This window comes from Chelonoidis abingdonii, chromosome 10 (assembly GCF_003597395.2).
Source record: "Chelonoidis abingdonii isolate Lonesome George chromosome 10, CheloAbing_2.0, whole genome shotgun sequence".
NCBI lineage: Eukaryota > Metazoa > Chordata > Testudines > Testudinidae > Chelonoidis > Chelonoidis abingdonii.
In genome coordinates, this window is record NC_133778.1 from 15,312,546 (window position 1) to 15,336,782 (window position 24,237).

At 42.5% G+C, this 24,237-nt stretch overlaps 1 protein-coding gene across 13 annotated transcripts in view; it reads right to left on the reverse strand.

Moving 5' to 3' along the window:
- Positions 1-23,320, reverse strand: part of MAP2 (microtubule associated protein 2) — a 344,861-nt gene extending 321,541 nt beyond the window's left edge. For all 13 annotated transcript variants that reach the window (XM_032765038.2, XM_032765043.2, XM_032765047.2 and 10 more), the window contains exon 1: positions 23,301-23,320. The gene's annotated coding sequence lies outside the window, so the exon portion shown is untranslated. The remainder of the gene's footprint in view (positions 1-23,300) is intronic.
- Positions 23,321-24,237: the final 917 nt, after the last annotated feature.

Genomic DNA, 24,237 nt, shown 5'->3' on the forward strand with positions numbered 1-24,237 from the left:
GTCCCTGACATTGATCTCTCTGGGCAGGAGACAGACTTTGCCCCAAGGCTTTACGTGAATTGCAGACAGTACCATAATGGAGATTATACAGTTATGAAGTGAACAATCAAGCTGGGAAATACATAATCATGGTCTAGGTCCCAATCCTGAAATCCAGTTTACTAGCACAGACCTGCTCCTACCTCCACTGAAGTCAATGGGACTGAATATGGGTCTGTGTGAATAGACTGTGTTGGAGGATCAGGGCTTTCATAGTCACAACTGTAAACAAACCCAAAATGTGACTTTTATTAACAGATATAAAATTAATAAATTAATTTAGGTAGGGCACTTAATTAATTAAGGTATAGAATCATAGAATCATAGATGGAGTAGATTAAAAATTAACTAACAAAAGTTCAGGTATGAACTTCACTGGTAGCTAAATGGGGAGTCTTCTTTAGAAACATTTAAGTAGAAGGCCTTGTGAGCAAAAGTATGCTCTGGAATACTGTACCAACGCATTCACAATAAAGATTCTAATGATTGCAGGGTGAACTGAGTTATCCTTTTGCCTATGCTTAGTATACTGTAAAAAAAATTACAAAAGCAAAAAATAAAATAAAAATCTATTAACAATAAATTATTGGGCCAGATTCTCGGTCGGGGTAACTGATCTCACTCTGTTAAGTTCCAAGGAGCATTTATGTGCAGGCATACATAAAAGAATCCTGAGCACTGATTGTTTGCATGGACAGCATGAGTAAGGAAGAGGATAAGGATGCTATTTGATGTGTGTGTGAGGTTTAAACACTGGTGAGCTGGAGTTTGAAATCTGTATAAATAACCGTTTTCTCTTCCATACTCTCACTTCAAAGAAAGATGCTCTCAGAGAACCCAGTTTCCAAGTGATGCAGTGAAAATTTACACATGCAAGTCCTCTTTGCACTAATGGGAATTACCTTCATAAATCCCCAGACATCACTGAACAAGTAACCATCCCTAGTGGAGATAGCCAGGGACCTGCATCATGCTGAAGTTGTAACTCCAGGTTGGCCTGTCTTGTGAGTCACAGCAGATTGACCATTTCTGGTAAGTACAAAAATAGATAAAATAACTAGAGATTTTGAATAAGTCATTATTGCACCTTCCATTGCTTTGTAGAACATAAATGCAAGTTATAGTCCATATCGACATACCAGGTATGTTACCGTGGGCACAACATTTTTTCATTTGTAGTTGTACTTTAAAATAATATCCTTTTTTCCCCCCCAGTGCCCACAGGTACAGTATATCTCAATGAGCAGTCAAAAATGATTGCATGCTGGTTTAAATGTTGTTCTCATAAAAATGTAGGATCAACTGGAATATCCAAGTTGTTTTCTAAAGCTGTTCTAAATACAAATATGGCATAACACTACAGTACATGATCTTTACAGTATCCATGCATTTATGTCCTCTAAAAACCTTGACTATTGCATGACATTATACTTACGACTGAAAATGCTGTCCCTAAAGGACTCCAGTTAGTTCAGAAAGTAGCAAGCCAACTATTCTGCTCTATCTATTGAGCGTAATGGGCTTTGGATCTAGCCTGGGAGTATGTCACCCAACTCCTCCACTCACTACAATGGCTCTCCATTGAATTTGAACTCAAATCCAAGGATTAGTCCCAGTGTTCAAACCCCTCAGTGGGAATGAAACTGTCAATCACAAGTATGATACTAATGATTGCTGTGGACAGAAAGCTCTGGGCAGCCGGTTTGTGACTGTGGAACTCACTTCCACATGAGATTAGAAAGGCCACAGAAACTCACTGGTTTCAAACCAAAAACACTAAACACTTTTCTTCCTTCTAGCTTTCTCACAATAAAAATCACATGGCAGTTAAAGGAAGGAGAACAACAGAGATCCTTATCAATATAAATGTTAGAAGGTGCCCAGGTATCACAGGAATGGATGTGGCTTTAAAGCCTAGACAGACACGATAACTTAGTAGCTCTTTTCTTGGCTCTAGATTTTAGGATTGTTAGACTGGAATAATAACCTTGACATTTTATCTTCGCAATATGCACGCAAAGTTTATTCTCCTGTTATTTATATATTAGAGTTTTCCCCTGCACTTCTGTATGTATTTTGATTTAGTGCTCAAAGAGGATTTTTATATTTTTTTAAATATTTTGTTTGCTGGTATCAGGTTGCACTTTACTCAGCAATCCAAAACCCGCAACTGCCATTGGTAAAGCTTCACATTTAGGGTTCTTCTGTAGAAATCAGCTGTACAGCTGTTGCCCAGGTGAAGTAACATACAAACATAAGAACGGCCATACTGTGTCAGACCAAAGGTCCATCCAGCCAAGTATCCTGTCTACCACCAGTGACCAATGCCAGGTGCCCCAGAGGAAGTGAACTTAACAAGAAGGATCAAGTGATCTCTCTCCTGCCATCCATCTCCACCCTCAGACAAACAGAGGCTAGGGACACCATTCCTTACCCATCCTGGCTAATAGCCATTAATGGACTTAACCACCATGAATTTATCTAGTTCTCTTTTAAACCCTGTTATAGTCTTAGCCTTCACAACCGCCTCAGGAAGGGAGCTCCACAGATTGACTGTGCACTACGTGAAGAACAACTTCCTTTTATTTGTTTTAAACCTGCTGCCCATGAATTTCATTTGCTGGCCCCTAGTTCTTATATTATGGGAACAAGTAAATAACTTTTCCTTATTCATTTTCTCCACACCACTCAATTTTACACACCTTTATTATATCCCCCTTTAGTCTCCTCTTTTCCAAGCTGAAAAGTCCTAGTCTCTTTAATCTCTCCTCATATGGGACTAATTCCAAATGCTTAATTATTTTAGTTGCCCTTCTGTGAACCTTTTCTAATGCCAGTATATCTTTTTTGAGATGAGGAGCCCATACCTGTATGCAGTATTCAAGATGTGGGCGTACCATGGAGTTCTATAAGGGCAATAAGATATTCTCTGTCTTATTTTCTATCTGTTTTTTAATGATTCCTAACATCCTGTTTGCTTTTTTGACTGACAGTGCAGTCAATGTAAAACACAAAAGGGACTACAGTCAGCCACTGACATCCACACAAAATTTAACAAAATGACATTGATAAGAGCAGGGTAATCATATTTCATTGGAAAATTCCCATGGCATTTTTCCTCTACATGCCGCTGCTGTTTGTTTTCAGCAATACAGTTCCACAATTAGGCCCTAATCCTGCAAACACTTACGTGTGTAGTCTCACTCAGCTCACTGGGGCTACATATGTGCCTAAAGTTACGCAAGTGTGTAAGTGTTTGCAGGATGAGGGATTTAGAGAGGAGATTTCAGGGAGAGAAATAAGACATCTGTTCATCTCCCTTCTGGAAAAGTCTTGTAGAATTTAATAGGGATGAAACCAATAGAGCTTTACAGACTTTACTCTAAAATCCTATGGAATTTAATAGAGAATGGTATTCTTTCTACAGCGTTTTTAAACCAATCTATAAAATTGTAGTGCAGGAATATAATTCTTCAGTACGTTCTATGTGTTGTTTTAAAACTGTTACAGAAAGGCAATTATTTTCTACTGAATTCTATAGAACTTTTCTATAATCCTCAAACCCCTCACCCCATGTTCCTTCCCTTCCCTACCAAAAAAAACTGCAGAGTCACAGCTCCGGATTCATCAATAGAGGGTTTAAAGTAAATTGTTATGTGTCTCCAGCTGTCTTTTGAAAAAATGAAAGCTGCTTGCTGAGAATAAAGCATAGGATTAGCCCAGCCAGACTTTTTCCAATATCACACTGACATTTTATTAAAGATGTACTTTTCTGTCTGACAAATGGCAGGCTTTTGCTGGTTGTCTCAGTAAAAATCAAATTGAAAAAGACAAAATGAGATCAGCTCCTCTGACTTTTTTTTTTAACAAATGCCTTTGAAATGCTGGCTATGTTCTGTGCACACAAGCACTGGAAAATGCCATCGTTCATTCACATCTACAATACTAGAAGGGCAATAAATGCTAAATGCCCCTCAGCCACCTGACATGCATTTTTCTTTGAATTTCTATATAGTCAACACTGATGACGTAACTGTCACTGAATTTTCACCCAGTTTCTGGTAATGCCTGATCTTGCTCTCATTGAAGAAAACAGCAAAACCTTTCATTGGCTTCAATATGACCATGACTGGCTGAGGACTTCCCGACAATTTTCCAAAAATTCCCCAGGCCAAAAAAATTGTCATTAAATTACAGTTATGGTTGTTCATGGATGTCAGTTAAATTAAAGATTATAAACAATTGTTAACATCTCTGAAAGCCTGAACATTCAAAGAGACAAGGTAGATGAGGTAATATTGATTGGACCAACTTCTGTGGGTGAAAGAAAAAAGCTTTCAAGCTCCACAGAGCATCTCTTTCATCCACAGAAGTTGATCCAATCAATGACATTACATTACTTCACCCACCTTGTCTCTCTCATATACTAGGACCAATATGGCTACAACAGCCCCAGAAATTCAAAGTCATGCTAAAGTTTAAATTCTGGCAATTTTAAGTTAAGGCTCCAATACCTTAACACTGACATCATCTCAGTGTCCACCTCATTAATGAGGTGCGAGATAGTACCTAAAATCTTTACCTCCGGAGGCCATCTATATCACCTTTTAAACAGAGTCAGGGAACCATGGTGGAGAATGATGTGTGTGTGGATCCAGGTAAACTGGTTTCTAACACACTAGGCCAGACAACTTGGAGGAGACTAAATAAACAGAGTTTTTAAACATGGTTCTAACACTGTTTGTCTCAGTCTGACCTAGCCAGCCAAACCGTGTTAGATACCACTTTAGCTAGAACCATGTCTAAACCTATTCTTAAAACTGTTCTCTAACTCAGATCAAAATGCCAAATTAAAACAGATTTTTTTTTTCCTATTTGGCAAAACAAGAGGCAGCAGCCATTAGACTAAAAATCTCACCTTACTTCAAAATCTGTTTAAGACACCAATGTCTGCATCAGTCCTAGCAGAGTAGGGCCTAGCACCCTTACTGTTGCACTCAGGGGATGCAGCAATACAAATCATAATTATCAATAAAATTAGTCAAAATAAGTTGGCTGGATATTTTCACTCCCCATACCAGAACCACCATGTAATCTGACACAAGCGTGCCTCCGTGAGAGAAGATCAAGAGCAGAACAGCAGGAAGGTTGTATATTAGGTCTGAAATGAACTGTTCAGACATGCTAGAGGTGTCAAACACATACAACCCTACCCCTATTCTACAGGGGTGTGACTATGCTCAGCACTGCGTCCTACCCTTTCATAGGTAGGCACTGCCCAGTTAGTGAGGAATTCCTAACAAAACTGGCACATTTCCCCTCTCTTTTCTTTTTCTCTCAGCAAATGTCTATCTTCACTAAGGGCATGAAGTCAATTGAAAGACTCCCCCTTGATGCCAGCAGGCTTTGGATCAGGTCTCATGGCCCTGATTCAGCAAGGAATTTAAGCATGTAAGCAGTTTCAATGAAGCCCTTATTGAATCAGGATATCAGCAGCAGCCCTCCATTTTGATTTGCAAAGCCACACACAATTACAATACAATCCATCCCATCCCAACATCTTGTGCCCACTTTAAGCTGATGCACTACTGGGACAGTAACTCTTTAAATTCAGAGGCACAAGTCATCAGCAGCTTTTGATTTAGTAGCAGCAGTGTTCTCTCCTTGTCACAATTTCCCCAGGCACTCTTTCTGAATGCACCTGTGATTCTCTTCGTCCCACTCTGGTTCATCATTCAACTATCCCTGGACTGATAAAAACATACTCTCCAAAAAATAATGCTGCCTGCACTAGACACCATCTGAAAGGAAATGCCCTAACTATTCCTTTTTTGGCAATTTACATTTTAATTTGTTCCAAGACAGCTGGGACACTCTTTGAACAACAGAGGAATAAATTTGAGGCATACTACCCATTTCTCCTCTCTGCCCCCACCCGGCCTCTCTTTCCAACAGCTTACTTCAGCTGAGGGCTTGGCTACACTCACACTTTACAGCTCTGCAACTTTCGCGCTCAGGGGTGTGAAAAAACACCCCCCTGAGTGCTGCAAGATGCAGCGCTGTAAAGCCTCAGTGTAATCAGGGCTGCACGCTACACCTGTAAAGGATGTAGCCATACTCTGAGAGCCTTTGACTTGATAGAAGACACTATCAAGGTAGAACAAAAGGAATTCTGGTTTCTCTGGGCAACAAGCTGCTAATTTGAGTGTGTTTGCATTACATAGTAGGTTATGGGAACTTGTTATTCTCCTATAAGTGAAATGGGAAACACCACATGAATTTCTAGAGTCAGTAAAATTAGGAAGAGAAAAGACCTGCTAGAGGGATGGAACAGATCACTTATCAAGACAAGACTGTTCCATATTTATAGGGCTGTCCCAGGCCATGTGATATGTTACTGAACACCAAGCTGTTTTAAGAAAGCTCCGCAACAAAGATTTCTGTTATTTACAAATAGTTTAGCTGCAGTATTAAATCCATATGCAAAGGTTTTAAAAAGACAGCGACATTAAAAACATATGCACATTATATTTGGATCACTACACAGCATTTCCAAGACAAAGTGAAATGACCTAGACACATTTTAACCAATGCAAACATCCTTAAATTTTAGGGGCCAAATTCTTCTCCATTCTTTAGTTTCAATAGAGCTGTGGAGGGCATAAATCAGGAGTGAATTTAGCTGTAGGTTTCCACAGCTGGCTATTCCAAAACCAAGTGTCAAAACTAATCAGGGCTCAGCATATTAAATGATGCAATTCAGGAAGGGGGGGGTTGTTTTTAATTTGTGTTTACTGACATTTTAGAGCAAAATCTATTCAGAGTACAGAGCAAGTCCAAAAAACATACACAGCATAGGGTATTCCATAGTGGAAGCAGTTATATTCTTTTGCAGGATGGTCCCACTCTTATTCTCACTGAAGAGATTTCCCACTGACCTCAGTGGGCCTGGGATCCTACCCTAGGGACCATTTATAGGATCTAGGGCCACTTTACCTTCACTAATAGTCAAGTATAAAGTGTAGAGTGAAAAAAGAGAAGACAAATTAGTCATGCTATTGGTTAGGGAAGCAGAGGAAAAGTGTCCCAGAGGATACTGTCACAATTCAGGCAATGGGATTAATTTCACCCATTTCAATCAGCTGTTGAACGTAATAGAGGCCTTGACTGCTATTGCTTTAAACCTTCTGTTTAGCTAATGCACAGTATTATCTTTTGTTAACAGCGGAATAAAAGTAATGTAACAACCCCTTCAAACTTCCTCGAGCTGCTTAACACTGTTTGTAAAAAAGGGTGATCACTGTCAGGTACAGCCACAGGATTACTGTGGTCTATTAATTTTTTAATCCCACAAAACAGCTAAAGGATAGTAGATCATGCCTTTTAGACACAGTCCTGAGTAGGGCTGCAATACAGAGCCACACAAAAAAATAAACAACACTGCCTATCTCTGAGATAGTGCCTGTCATTAGTGGATCTCGAAGTGTTTTACAAAGGAACTCTGTATCAACAACCCCTTGCTACAGATGGGGAAACTGAGGCACAGGGAAGTGATTTTACCTAGCAGGCCAATAGCAGAGCCAGATCTTCTGATTCAAAATCCAGAACTCTGTTCACAGGACTACCTGGGCACCAAAAGAAACTGTTCCCAGCACACATGCTATACCATCCTTTAAGCCCGGCCACTCCTCCTCCCCACATGGGAGGTACACTGATGGATAAGTACCTGCATGCCCCTAAATCCAGGGTTTATAGCTGCATATGATGTGCAAGGTGAGGGAGGATTCCTGATTTTCTCTCCTCTGTTGCCACTTAAGGAGCAGGCACAATCTAGCCCTAATAATTTTGCAGCCTAAAGGCTAAGTTATGAGCCTGTAACTGACATGGGTGAGCAGTTATTTCGCTGAGCAACCCTATCACCAAGTGACTGATCAGCAAAGTAAGAGACTCATAATCTGGCCATAAGAGTCCGCACAGTCCTTTCCAGATCACTGTTCTCCAACGATTCTTAATAACGACATAATTTAAAAACATCCTGAGCTCGTCCTTTAGGGTCACAGGTACACTGGGAGGAAATAAGTTACGGACAGAGCATTGCTGCAAGAGACAGGGTTAAATGTACATAAATCACAGTACAAAATAGATAGATCTACCCCAGCAATGGACTATGTCAGAATGTTTCTCTGCATCACAAGTAAACAGTCCGAGAAATGCACACAATGCTGTCACCCCAGTGGAAATACTGGTTCCACATGATTGCTGGTGCTAGCAACTCTCAGTTCTTCCCAGCCCACCTGCTGCTATCCTGAGCTGCTTTGTGTATTTAACTGAAATGCATGGGTTCTCGTTTAGTGCATAGAAAACACTGTTCTAGCCGAGCTCAGTAATCATCTCTGAGCCATAACATTTCGAGTACCTCTAACTCGGATTTCAGCTCAGACCTATCACTCAGTCCTTTGTCCTCTAAAAATAACTTGGGTTTAATTGCAACTGGCTAAGATTTTCTAATTCTTTATGAACCCAAACCTCTAAAACTATTATCCAGAGAAAGCCCCAGTAATCCTTAATGAAGGTGTGGGTAGGATCCAGCATGCTACTTGCCATCTGGTTGCCAGGTGCTTTCTGGCTTAGCTTCTGTCACACATCCACACCCCTCCTCTTCCCATAATTCCCAGGAAGGCAATTTCTACATCAGGACACTCCTGTGTTAAAGTTACAGGCCATGTCCTTTTTCAGACATCAAGTTATTGTAGGCCAGTGCTGTGCCGGGCACTTCAAAGCTTGCAGCAGAGAGTGTCGAAGGGCAATGGCAAAGGCTGCTTGTTGTAATGCGTATCCCCCTCTGATCTCATTCCCATTATTGCACCAAAACAAGCCTTTCCATTTATTCTCCTTCATTTATAGGAAGGTGGACCAGGTGTGACTATGCAATTCAGCCTTATGCCACGTTCCTCAGTCACAGCTCGCAGCAAACGGGATTATGGATATATTAAGGTGGATTATTTCTTTCCATGGGTCAAATCCTTAGTTTGTGTAAATCAGTAACTTCAAGGGACCTGCACTGATTTCCACCGGTTGAGGAACTGACCCATTATTTGCTATCAAAATATACTGTCAACTTGTTCAGGATTCCTACCATAAGGGAAGGTAAAGACCATCCCAAGAGAAGAATACAGGAATCACCAGACTGAATTAGACCTTTGGTTCATCTAGTCCAGTACCCTGCCTCTGACAGCAGCACTGCTGCAGCTATGGGAATTTACAAGAAACCCCGCAGTAGGCAGTTACGGGATAACCTGTTTCTTCCTAATGTCCATGATGGAACATGGTAGGGCTTCTCAGTGGTGTAACTGCTTACCCATGTCAGTAATGGGCTCACCATCTAGCCCAGAGTCAGCAAAATTATTAGAGCCAAACTGTGCCTGGTCCTTGAGTGCACCTGGAGGAGAAAGCAGTTGTCTGAAAGCAAAACTCTTGGATACCGAGGATATCCAGGGCTGTTATAGTAAGGATTTAAAAACTCAGTACCCATCTGCTCTGCTCTCCTTACATAACCCAACGTGCTTTTCCCCTACAAGTCCTGCTGACAACATTAATGGGAGTTTTACACGTACAAGAGAGAGCAATGTACCAGAGTGGAGATTCATCATGCAGATCTCAGAGGAGCATTTTGCCACATACTGAGGTTGATGAAGAGCCAGACGATATTAGGGGCCTATTCTGCCACCCTTATGCAAGACTAGTAGGCTCAAATGGAACAGAAACATGCTGGTTCCCCCAGAGGAGAAACTGAAGGAGCTCCTACCAGCAGACATATCTAATTTGCATAAACATCACTCACTTCCAGTTCCCAGAAGTGTGCACAGTTGTATTATTTGTAGTTTGTGTTCGGTTCTTAGGAACAGAAATTGGTTATGTAAAAGAAAGGCTATATTAATATATATTAAAATGTAAAAGGCACACTATGGGGAAAGCTGAACACTCTAATCTAATGGCTGGTGGACTCAGATTGGACAGGGAGAAGACATCTCTCTAATAACTAGGCAGACTCTGACACAAAACCCACTGGGAATCTTTCTACGGACTTCAGTGTTTTTGGATCAGGACATAAGTGGCTTAGTCAAACTACAGAAGGGGTCAATATCAGATGGGGAATTCCTTGCTCCCAAACCTGTGCTTAGCCTACTAGATCATGCTGCCTATTATGCTGTACAGACTTACTTGTGGCCAAAGAGCACAAAGAGTCTTCAGCAAGGGAGCAGCTCATAATTCCAAAGACAGCGATGATGGGAGAATATCATAATTATTCTGTTGTTTCTTTTAATTATTTTGGAACAAGTATGTGATTTCATGATGGACTTCTTATTTATGTTGAATTTTGGGTCCACATGGACCAATTGGTGCACGGCACGTCAATGTGCTTTAGAAATCAAATGCCTGTATTTCACATTGCTGCACTGTGAAGACATGCCTGAGTGACCGTAACCTGGAAAGCACTGGGGGAACATGATGGAGGTTTGAATGTAACAAGACTTAAATTAGCCTCAACCTATACTATAATCAAACAAACAATCTCTTTGGAGAGGTTTTGAAGTTCAAACAACTTGAATCCAAGTTGGATCTAGGCCAAATACCACTGAGCAACATTAAGTAGTGACCTAAGGCTTGGGACCTTTATGTTTGTGGCTCTACTTGTTTGATTATATGCACATGCTGAAACCTCTTTGAAATAAATAAAATTTGTGCCTGAGATTACTTCTTTTGCCATCCATGAACATTCTTCAAAGAGTCATTCATCTGTCTAGTAAACATGCCCTGCGCCGTGTAGGTTGTCACTAATGAAAAGTTTGGTTCAGCGCAAGTCATGCCCTGCTCTCAATTAAGTGTGCTATAGAGAAAATATATTATACACACACGCATGCACACATTTACATAGGCAAACTTAAGAGGTAGATTAATTCCAAAAGGAGCTGAAGTTTTCTACTGGGATCAGTTTAATGGGGGGGAAAAAACAGACAGCTGCTCCTTTATCTCAAGTGTACAGCAGTCCCTGGGAATACTGGAGATGTAAATTCTACTCCCACTGTTGAGTCAACTCTGAAAATAAACATATCAATTGATGAGCAAACATCCATGCTCAGAGCCAGGCAGTTTTTCAGCTGAAAAGATAATCTGTGCATAAAACCTCTTCCATTCCCTTAGAGATGTATTCAGAGTTCACCTGGCCCCTGGAGGAAACCTGACTCTCTCCTAGAGCCAGCGAATGGAAAAAGCCATTAAGAGTTTGCTGGAATAGACACAAGAATGGACTATTTTAAAACAAAACAAAACAAAAACAAAAAACAGTAGATAACTCAATATATCCCATCATACAGTGTAAAATATCTCTTGAAATCATGGGAGGGGTAGAAGGACAACTATGACAGAAAACCCTCTTGCCTCTGCCAGGATTTTGACAAATCATTTATCCCATCGCATACTGGAATAGGCAATGTTTCTCTGGCTGATTTCCAGATAACTTATAATGTAGAAGAAATGTTGCCCTCCCTTCAAAGGCAGGCATATAGATGTGTTAGAGAAGCTCTATCTTAACTCCTATTATAGAGTACACTCAAAGAATTAGAAACAAAATTATTCAACCTTGAATAAGGCTATTATGCAAACCTAACTACAGAAACCTCAGAACTTCTGAAACTCACCAGAGAATTGTAATAAACTCTTCAGTATTCAAGGTGGTTCACTACATTTGTACTTTTGTAAAACATCTGAGGATTGTAATAATTTTGGAGGTCACTGTCAAATCTTGCCAGGAACAAATTTTTAGCTTAAATCAAAATATCAAGACACATGTACTGCAAGATCCTAACTAAATTAAAAGATGGAACGATATAGATTTTGTGCTGAATCCCCACTTTACATGAAACACAAATGCATAAACAGGACAACCCTCCACCAAGTTTCAGGCAGAAGGTTATTCCTGAAGTCTGGTCTGCTGTTGTCGAAGTGGGGATGAGCAAAGCCTAGTGGAGATGAAGCAGAAACACAAGCTTGGGACCTTCCCAACAGGTAGCTTCTAGCACTGGTCTGGTTTTCCCAGAGGATGGCTCCACACTAGTGCCAAGGTCCCTGTCACTGTTAGTCCCTGGTTAATCTGAGCCCTCAAGTCTCCCATTTCTCTTTCCAGAAAACTTATTTCAGCTCAGAGATGGAAATACATGTCAGATGGTGCACACCAGATGCACCTGTTATGATGAGGTCTTATGTTCTTCTCTTTCATGCTTCCTCTTCCCCCCAGACAACGGGAGTTACAGAAAACAGCTAGAGCTGGCAATCCTGGCTGGCCAGGATTCAAATGAGGCTCCCAAAGGGTGTGGTTTTTGATATATGCCAGGCAAGTTATTATTTTAATATTTTTGTTGGCCACCACTCTACATTCACCCATAATTTCAGAGGAAGCACACAAAGCCCTGAAAGGAAATACAGGGATTCCCACCCCAAAACAGATCAATGGTCCTTCTTGCCTGGTGTCCTTTCTCTGACTCTGGTCAATGCTGGATGCGTCATTCAGAGGAAGGCAAGTAACCCTTTTGCCGCTTGATGCAAACTGTGCAATAATACATTCTCAGAGAATGATTCTTCCTGACACCAATGGGTGATCATAGTATGCCCTGAAGCATGAAGACTGAGGACCTTTTAATATTAGCTTTGGCTACTTACTTGCTGATGTTATTCATATACAATAGTCCTGCAGTAATCCTCTTTTGAAACCTAACGAGCAATTTGACTCCTTTGGGAGAATCCCACGAACTCATCTGGGTTTCCTTTTAATTAGTCTATAACATTCAAAAATAAGCTAATTTAGTTACACCTAAATACAGATTCCATGATGGCACTCCAGCCCAACGGAGAAGCCAGCAAAATAGCCATTCTAAAATTCAGAGAGTCCTGTCCTCTGTTATTCATCACTGATGCTGTTGACCAGCTCAGGATGATAAAGTACTAGTGAATAGCAGCGGATGTCCTACCCAAAACAGTTAACATAGGCCAGATCACAGAACAGCTATAAACTTAAACACCAGTCAGCTAACACCATCATACTCAACCCCTTTAAAAATGAATCACTGATAATCAGAAGCCACTGATTTCAAACACGGATATTTACGTACAAGAGAGGCCCACAGCAGGCCAGTTGATGAAATCACACAGACAGAAAGGAATTTAAGTCACCATTGTAGATCTCATCCCAATACTTCTGAAACCAATACATACAGACACCCAGTGGGATGAGATTTTGATGATTACCTAGGAAGTAGAGAATAGGGATTAGCCCTAAGAAATATAAACCAGAAAACCAAAACAAACCTCAATAGCACAACACAGACACTATTCTCAGTAACAGAAGCTGTATTTCTACTCCCAAAATATTCTGCCTTTACAATAAAAATCCAGCGAGTGTACCAAATTCATAGAAGGAAAGCAACTTTTTTGAAAAGCCTTTTAAAGCTCTACAATGAAATTATTGTTAGCAATAAACACATCAGTCTGGAGCAAGGAGCAGAAAGCACCACCATTACCATTGCCTGCTACCTGACCATCAGCATTAGTGTTATATATATATATACACATGTAACCACTCACCTGAAAGAGAATCAGTTTTCCATGGGTGAAGAAGATGTAAAACGGGTTACGTAAAAGGGTTTAGCAACTCGCCAGCCCATTCTCAGAATGAGATAAACGTAAGAGGCTAGGTCCTCAGCTGATGTAAAAAGGTGTAAGCGCCACTGAAGTCAATTTAAACCAGCTGAGAATCTGCCTCAAAATTCCAAACAGGAGCACAAGATCATATGAGCAAATGGTGAATCAATATAGTGGCTTTATGCTATAGATACAGACAGACGAATATATAAGTGTGTCTATCCATGTAACATATAAATATTGACTAATTAAATCTCAGAAAGTATTATTAGCCCCACTTTTAATGGCAAGTGTGGGGAGGGAATGTTGGGGCAGAGAGATTCAGTGACTTGTCCAAACATAAAAAAGGAATCATGCCCAAAACTGGGACTAGAATTCAGGAGATTCTGGGTTCCAGCTCTATGCTCAGGCCACTAGCCTTCAAAATATGGATACATTTTTACTATACACAAATATTTCTAAATCTATTTAATGAATATATTTCTAAATTATCCATTTAGCAAGAGGAACATTTTTTATAAAATGTTCCTAAATCATGTTCCAATGATCACCTAGTCCAATTTAGGGGTTGGACAAGATGACCTCCTGAGGTCCCTTCCAACCCTGATATTCTATTCTATTCTATCATTCTACTGCCAGTATTGCAAATACCATTCAATATCATGCCAATTTAATCATTTATCTAACTGAATGTCATAAATACTATATATAAAAATCAGTGTTGCTAACTTTGGCAAACTATGCAGAACTTAAAATTACAGATATTAAATTTGTCATGTTACCCAAAACATCTTTTATTCAACATCACTTTAACAGGTAGCACTGCGTACTCTGAAAAGTATACATTCAAGATTTTGCTAAGCCTTATGCAGAAAACAACAAGAGCCTCTTCTATTGCCAAGAAAGCTTAAGTCTACAGAACACCATGCAACGAAAGCTCCTTATTTACTCCAATATCCTTTACTCTTCAGCATGAATAATATTCATTTCTTTTAAACTGAGATTTTTTTTTTAAACTACTCTCTTAGGGATTTGAGCAAAGGCAAATTTGGCTGTTCTACAAAGTATGTCTTTTCTGATCTTCCTAAAATATCAGAAATAAGTTTTTATATGCATAAATTTCCTCTTGACTGATGGATTTCTACATCTTTGCCCTCGGGGCAAATTTCTTTAGGGGACATCTAATGCAGAAATTCTCAGACTGGAGGCAAAGAATGTATTCTTGGGTGGGGGGCTGGGAGAAGGGGAAAAACCACTTACTGCGCACATTAAGAGCTGGACAGCCGGACAGCAGCGGCTGCTGGCTGGGCTCCTAGCTCTGAAGGCAGTGCTGCTGCCAGCAGCAGCGCAGAGGTAAGGGTGGCAATACCATACCATGCTACCCTTACTTCTGCACTGCCTGCACTGCTGCTGGCAGTAGCACTGCCTTCAGAGCAGGGTGCCCGGCCAGCAGCCACGGCTCTCCACTCTGCCTTCAGAGCTGGGCAGCCAAAGAGTGGTGGCTGCTGATCAGGTGCCCGGGGTGGGAACGTGGGACAGGAGGAAGCGGGGAGGATGTAAACTACTTCAGACACAAAGAAGGGGGGCATAATCAAATAAGTTTTAGAATGACTGATCTAATCAATCCTTCCAGAGAAAATCAGAGACTATAATAAATAAACAAAACACCAGATTCAGACTTTGGGCTCAGGTAGGTCTGTACTTTTGCTTGTAAAGGGAGTAACTCCCTGGTGCACCTATCACTGGGCCAGACCATCCCATATGCACATGGGGAGGATTCACCTCTCACACACACCAGTGTAAATCGGGAGTAAGTCTGGTATAAATGAGAGGGGAATCAGATCTTCCATGCAGAGATCTCCCTTTGCTTATGCAGAACCCTATGACTATGGGCAACCCCGGGGAGGGAATGGGAGAATGTTGTAGAGATTCAGGTGGCAACTTGCACACAATGACTCTGGCCTCTGCTGAGTCCCCTACAGTTTGAGGCTCCAATCTGCAGACCGAGGTCTGAAATTCACCCAAGATCAGGGGAGAGACGAGATCAGCCTCGACGTTCAGATCCAACTGCACTTCCCTAAAGTTTGAGGGGTTTTAGATCCAGGGTTTTGGTTTGGCATCATCTCTGCCCAGACACAGTCTTCAAACTCCATGCTGCAGCATCACATTAACCAGAGCAGTGCCTGTTACTTCCAGTCAGAGCCTGGAGGAACCTGTGTGGCATACAATACACATTACATACACCTACTACTGTAGAGAAGGAGGAGTGAAGAAGCAGAACCAGGCCCATCTCCTCCTAAGGCCCAGCTCTGTTTCTCTCCTGCTCAGCCAGAACAACTCACTCAGTGACTGACTTGTGTTGGGGGACAATTAGCTTGTGAATAGAGACTTATATTTCCTCCAAGCAAGACTGCCTTTCGGACTCAGAAGTAACACACAAAGGACCATTGCTGTGAATCTCAGTACCAAGCTAGGCCCTGAGGCTGGAATTTTCAAAAGCATTCAGCAACGGCCTAACTCTGCTCCCACTGGGAGCAGTTAGATCAACCATAAGCCTTTGTGAAATTCCCAGCCTAACTTTCTATTTTTCCCACATATTTTCTGCATCACTTTAGTCAGAAATATTCAGAAGTTTGCGATGTAATGGTGCAGTTGCCCATCACAAATACAACTGTTTTCATGAAAAGGTACATCTCTCTCCATAACAAAACTTCTGACTGAGTTTTGAACCACGAAACCAGCTGCTATCATTCCCTAGGGAAAATGAAGTGCAATGGCAGGGTTCATTTAATCAATCATTATAATTAAATGCAACCAAGTTAATTGACGTGACTGGGCTACTGAAAGGTGGTGATGGTTTTTTTCAATTGCTATTTATTGAGCTGTAACATTCTGATTAACAAAATAGCTTCCAATATCTCAAACTGATACTGGAAACTTCAAAAATATACAGATTGTCCACATGAATATTGAACTTAAAGGGGTAGAATATTAAAGACATTTATAATCTTTACATAGCCAAGTGGGCTCCCTTTTGTCTGGAGAACAAAGGATCTACCGAACAGAAGAGGATGTTTCCACAGTCTTACCTCACTGAAAGCTATTAGGATCTAATTGCATTACTGCCACTGGTGCTGATCCTATGAGATTCTCCCTAGGCCTTCTTAGGGGCTTTATCTTGCAAGTGGCTGGACACGCCCCTGAGATACTGAGTATCCTCAACTCCAACTGGCTTCAATGCAAGGTGAGGGTGCTCAGCACTACTTAGGAGTGCTTAGCGCTTTGCAGGATGGAGTCCTAAGTACAGAGCCTAAAGCCAAATCTGCTTGCTTTAGAAGTATGAGTAGCCTCACTGACCACTGGGAATACAATGTCTGCCTGAATAAGGGGAATGGGATTTAGCTCAAGTGCTGAGCTTGACCCACAAGTTCATCACATATAAACTGATCATATCAGTGAAGTGGAAAGCATGCCATATTTTAAAGAAATTTGAAAAGAGTACTGGCTAGCTTCCCAGCTGGTATAAATCCATGCAGCTTCACTGAAGTCAATGTGGCCACAGTGATTTATGCCAGTGAAGGATCTGGCCTTTAATACACTTATTTTCTATACCTATATATTTTTGGAAATCGGAAAGAATTTGCTTTAAAACTGTTTATCACCACCCAGACACATTACAGCTACGATCAAAAACATAATTAACAAGAAAAGAAAGGCTACATTTCATAATGAGCACGAGCACAGCTGTAACAGAACCAATCTGTCTCAGAGAGACACTAAATGGAAACAAAGAGGTCTGATAAGTCTTACAATTATTCGTGCTTAACTGAGGTCACCCAAACCTCACCTTTTTGCAATATTTTCTTGCAACTAAGCATGTGAACAAGCAGAGAAATATAGTCAATGCAAATGCTGGCCATTATCATTTGGAAGGAGGGGTTACTCCCTGATCAAACAAAGGAAGAGGGATTGGTTTAGTTTGTGAGATCTCTCCAGGAAAATATGAAACGAGTGTAAAAACTCGTCTGTTCTTAACAAAGCAGCAAACAATTAGCATTTAGGAACAATGGGTCAATAAAGACCTCAAATCTTCTTAACAGCTAGCACAATCAACTCATGTGGCAACAGCAATCTAAATTAACACCGTGGAGATGTTAGTTCTTTTTCACATATGTAAAAAGCAATTATAAACGTCACATTGAATCTCATTTTAAAACACTGTCCCACAGTTTAGCACCGTAGCCTGTGATTAAGTCTACCCTCCCTCCCAAAGAAGCTTTTTACTCTGCTGAGGCAGATGGCTTTGGAAACCGCCCCTTATTCACATCACAGCCATTCTGAATCTGCTCCACTCTATGGAAATCAGACCCACGCTGTTTTCTTTCACATCTGTGTGCACTACAGGTCTTACAAACATCCCTGTAACCTCTGCATAAGGCGAAGAATTAAGGAAAAACAGCTGATCCCAATGAACCCAGAGCCCCTACCTTATAGGGCTCACTCCTGCAAGGCAATGAATGTCCTCAGCTCCCGCTGGCATCAATGGGAGTTGAGAGTACTCAGAGCCTCACAACAGTACCTAGGCCCTCAAAAGCGTGTCTAGCATCTTCCAGGAATGAGCCTAAAGCAACCTACACCTTGATTTAGCCACCCACCCCTATTCAGCAAAGTACTAAAGGACATGCTTAATTTTAAGCATCTGCTCAAGTCCTGCTGGTTTTAATGGGATTAATTTTTCATTTCTCAGACTTCTGTTTCTCCTTCACTTGCATTTAAATACAGCGTTCCCTGACTGCTTCCTAACTCTGAGCCTGAGCCTGATCCTGCAATGAGCTCCCTGTAGCCAGGAGCCAGGAACTAATGTGATCCTGGGAAGCATACACAGGGGAATCTTGAGTAGGAGTAGAGTGGTTATTTTATCTCTGAATTTGGCACTGATATGACCACTGCTGGAATAATGTGTCCAGTTCCAGCGCCCACAATTCAAGAAAGATGTTGATAAATTGGAGAGGGTTCGGTGAAGAGCCATGAGAATGATTAAAGGATTAGAAAACTTGCTTTGTAGCACAGGCTTAAAAAGCTCAGTCTATGATTCTTAATAAAAAGAAAGGTAAGCGATGACTTGATTACAGTCTATATCTACACAGGGAACAAATATTCAACCATGTGTTCTTCAGTCTAGCAGAGAAAGATATAACACAATCCAATTGCTAAACGTTGAAACTAGACAAATTCATACTACAAATAAACCATACATTTTTGACACTGAGGGTAATTAACCACTGAAACAATTTAGCAAGGATCATGGTGGATTCTCCATCACTGACAATTTTTAAAGCAAGACTGGATGCTTTTCGAAAAGACCTGCTCTAGGAACTATTTTGGGGAAGTGCAATGGCCTGTGTTATGCAAGAGATCAGACTAGATGATCACTTGGCCTTGGACTCTATGGTTCTGTGATCCTAGGTGAAGCCCAAATGAAGTTAATAGGGCTCCGGGAGGGTTCAGGCATCCATTCAATTGCAGCTCACTGCAGAGTCAGGGCCTGCCTGATTGAGAGGAATGACTTCCCAATGGAATTTTAAAGGTTCTTTATCCTAGGTGAATTCTTTTTGAGCCTGATCAAAGCCTAGTGAAGTCAATGGAAAGGCTGCCATTGACTTCAAAAGCCTTTGCATCAGGCCCAAAATATATAAATACCATGTGTCAATGTCTGGGCTCTTTCCCTCTTTATCTAATTTGTTCCTATTAATTTCTTCATATGCATATAGTAGATCAGATTCCAGACTACACAGATACTGCATTTGTGCATATAGTTTTGTCAGTAGCTTTTAATTGTTATAAAAGTCAATGCAGATCACATCCTCGTGTGCTGTATTCCTGCTTTTCTTAAAGAAAAACCTCCTCCTGCCATTGTACATAAAACACTACCAGTGAATCTGAACGGAATATACATCACAATCACACCCAGGCAGTTTCAATATCATCAGTTTAATTCTGCCATTGGAGTTACAATGGCCTGATTCTTGACTCACCCACACCAGTTTTTATGCCAGTGTAACCCCATTTACTTCCATGGAGTTACTTCAGATTTTATACCACTGAGAGTGGGAAATTAGGCCCAATGGCTTAAGTTTAAGTGTGCCTGGTGGATTTTTTTTTTTTTTTTTAATAGTAAATCTCGGTGCAATGAGTTTTGGGGACATGGTTCTGAAAAGAATTCTCTTATCCCCAAGAAGTTATTTCACAAACTAGCAGCTTATTTGGGAGCCATTATAATCATTCATGTCCATGCATGTTATCTTAGGGGCCTTTATATGATGACTACTTCTGTGATGTTAGTGTGTATTTAAGGAGCACTGCTGTGTGGGTACTGACATAACATTCCATCATGACTACTTCAGAGCTTTAAAAATCTAGGGTGTCAACGGGAGTTTACATAACAAAAACAAACCACATTACACGCACAATATACTGTGCTGCACATTTACCAGTAAAGAAGTACACTAGCATTCTTTTCTGAAAAGCAATTAAAATACAGTTGGAACAGGTATAAAGTAAGTCTCATTATCAGAGCTATTTTGGTTTGGTGTGATACACACAGAAGCAGTAATCCGTAACATGGACTCAATGGCTTGCAGAATTTCCTTGGCCAAACTCCGCTTATCTCATACCCGTGAGTAAAAAAAAAAAAAAGATGATACTGGACCCAGTTCTTAAGCTAACACCATCCCACTGCTTGCAGCAGGAACCTTTCTAGGGCCCACTCAAGCAAAGACTTAGGGCACTGCAAATTATGTTGACCTAAGCTACACTGATGTACAGCCAGCACAGTAAGAAAATCACTTTTGCATGTCCACACTATGTTCCTTGTGTTGGCGGTGCACATCCTCACCAGGAGCGCTTGCACTGATTGAACTGTCAGCGTGGGACATTATAGGAAAGCTTCTGAAAGCCAGCAAGTCGATGTAAGGATTGTGGTGTCTACACTGCGTCAGCCTAACTACGTCAATCTAAGTGCTACGCCTCTCGTGGAGGTGAAGTTATTAAGCTGGCATAGCGCGTGAGTTACATCAGCAGGAGCAGCGTTTTAGTGTGGACTCAAAGAGTTAGGTCGACATAGGTCAACACTAGGCAGCTTAACTCTGTAGTGTGGACCAGGGCTTACTCTTGTGCTTACCTTTATACACTGGTTTCCATGAGAGGACTCACAATGGAACTACTTACAGCATGCAAAGTTCAGCACATGTGTACTGGATTCATTTTGAGTCCTGTACAGCACTGAACTCATTGTCAGCACTTTACAGATTAGTAAAATAAATCATAATTACAGGTGAGGAATTAAATTGCTCCTGGGACTCAATAGCTCAGGCCAAGTCTTGTTTTAGTGCACTCATTTTTAATACCAAGCCCCCTGAAAACACACAGTAGTGACAGAAATGCTAGTACAAGCACAAGCTCTGCTGCCTACTCTATAACAGTTCAAATATGCCCCATGTGAGTGTGTTGCTACTGTTTAGGATGATGCCCAGTCTTCTGTGATTTGTCAGGTACCCCTCATAGTGACCTATGAAATAATGACAACGCCAGTTTCAGTAAGTAATGCTCTCTCAGCGCTTTCCATCTTCCCAGCAAGAGCTGAGACAAGGTGATCACGTCATCTGTTAGGGAGGGAACAGAGAGCGGCTTCTGAAAACAAATAAGTCCTGCAGCTGAGTCTCCTCCTAGATGCGTAGGCTCCGAGAGCTGGAGTCTAGACGTAACTACAAGTTTAAACCAGCATAGGTGCAAGAAACAAGTTCTTTCACGGGGAGTATATTCGGGGAGGGAGAGAAAGGGAAAAATGGAAATGCACAAAAATCACGTGAGGAAAAATCCCTTCTGAAAACAAAAAGAGCACATCTTCCGAACTGTGAGCAGTGCAGCTTCCCCACAGCTATGCTGGCTAAATGACTTTTTTTTTTTTAAGAGAAGGGGGTAAGGTAAACAAATCATTGACATGACCATAAAAGTATGACAAATTGTGAAACAGGATTGTGAGATCTAAAATAAATAACCCTTATGGGAGATTGACATATAGCAATCAGCCCAAACGGCATGCACACATTAACCACTCCTTGTATATAAGTATCTACTGCTGTACAGAAAGGAACAAGATTAAATAAAAATTCACCAGCAACACAAAGGAGATCTTTATTTAAACGAGAAATTAAAATTCCAGGGGGAAGGGCTCTTACAACCCATACATATCCCTTTCCCCCCCCTCCCAACCCTGTTCCATAAAGCAAGCCTCATTCAAATGGGAGTCATCATTTGTACCAAACATATACGCAATGAATCGAGTCAAGCAGTCTTTATTTGGTAGATCACATTCAATGCAACACTGCACCTGCAGCAGCTTGGCACATTTTGCATCATTCTCTCTTACATGAAAAGTCTTTGTTCTCCACCGCCCCATTGCGGCTGCAAGCCCCCTCTTTCTGTTCGCAGTCGGTTCCTCTCCACTGCTGATCATTTCAACACAGAGATTTTTTTCCAGTGCAAATTAAAACCGATTGCTCCCCTTGCACCCCCACTTTGAACAATGTGCTTTGTCCACCCTTACAGATCCTTGTAAAGAAGCTTAAGGGGAGGGAGGGGGAAAGGTTACATCCGTGGCACTCGAAAGATGCTCAAAATCCTAAAATGAGTTGACAAAAGTAGCCTGTTCCTATTAAGATAAATGATCTGAGGATGGTGCTTTCGATTTTCCTCGGGGCACTGCGGTCAAATTGGTGTGCACCAGATGGTCCACGATAACCTTACGGCTGGATTTTGCTTATGACAAAGCTTATTTTCCCCTTGACCACAGGGAAGAAATACACAGCTGACTCCCTCTGTTTGTGAGTTACAGAGAGCTGTATCTTAGCGCAGTTGCTCCCCTCCTTTTTCCCCCGCCCCCCACTTTCTTGAAATTTCCATTCTTAAACAAAAGAGGAAGGTGGGGTGGTAACCAAGAGACAGAGCTGCAGTCAAGAAAACCCTTCCAAGGAGGCAATTTTTTTTTTTTTAAAGGTTTTGCTTCTAGATCCACTTAAAACTCATAACAGTGGCCGAGGGGAGGGTTACTTTCTAGGTGTCCTTTTCCTTTCTTCTCTTCTGCTGCTGGAAATTCAGGGTGACCGGCTTCAAATCGACACAAGCAACCTTTCCTATTGGCTTACATGGCTTTTTATTATTAATTATTATTATTTTAATGCTGTCCTCGAGGGGTCCCGCGTCCAGCAACCTTTATGCAGCTCGAGACCCACAAATCCCAGGTCCACATCTACCGCCAGTGTAGACCTAACGACACCGCAGCCCTAGGACGATGCTGGGCCACCAGCCGCTGCCAGGCAGCGCCAGGCGAACCTGTGCCTCGAACTCTCGGGGATCAGGGGCTCGCTCCCGGCCCTGGGCGGGGGGCGGCGGCAGGCAGGGAGGGAGGCGGTGACTGGCACATGCCAGGCAGCCTGCAGGGCGGCTGGGGGGCAGGCCCGGAGGAGGGGTCCGGGAGCCCGCGGCGGGCGGGGGGGGGGCGCCCTTACCTGAGCGCAGATGCTGCTGCTGCTGCTGCTGCCGGCCCCGGGGCACAGGCCGAGCGCCGAGCACAGAAGGGCGCGAATGCTGACGAGGCTAGCGAATCGGTTCGCGTGAGCGAAGGCTGCACCCGAGGGGCTCCCCCCGCCGCCCGGCTGGTGCGCGGCCGGCCCCGCCCCCGGCCCCGCCCCAGCGCCCCGCCCAGCGCCCGCACCGGCCCCGCCGCCCGCCGCGTCTGCTGCCCAGCTGCTGGCGGGTCCTTGGCCCCGCCTCCCCGCCTTCCGCGGCCCCGCTGAGCGCTGGGGGCTGGGTGGGTGTGCAAGGGACGGGGGAGCAGAGTGGGTGTGCACAGGGCAGAGCAGAGCAGGTGTGCAAGGGACGGGGGAGCAGAGTGGGCGTGTATAGAGCAGAGTGGGTGTGCAAGAGACGGGGGAGCAGAGTGGGCATGTATAGGGCAGAACAGAGTGGGTGTGCAAGGGATGGGGGAGCAGAGTGGGTGTGTATAGGGCAGGGGTGGTGTGCACAGGGATGGGGAAGCAGAATAGATGTGCACAGGCCAGAGTAGAGTGTACAGGATGGGGAGCAGGGGTGTGTGCAAGGGATGAGCAGAGTGAACAGTGGGCGTGTACAGGGCAGAGCAGAGTGGGTGTGCAAGGGACAGGGAAGCAGAGTGGGCATGCACAGGGCAGAGCAGAGTGGGTGTGCAAGACATGGGGGAGCGGAGTGGGTGTGTATAGGGCAGGGGGTGTGCACAGGGATGGGGAAGCAGAGTAGAGGTGCACAGGGCAGAGTAGAGTGTACGGGATGGGGAGCAGGGGTGTGTGCAAGGGATGAGCAGAGTGAACAGTGGGCGTGTACAGGGCAGAGCAGAGTGGGTCTGCACAGGGATGGGAAGCAGAGTGGCCGTGTACACAGCAGAGTAGAGTGGGTGTGCAAGGGTTAGGA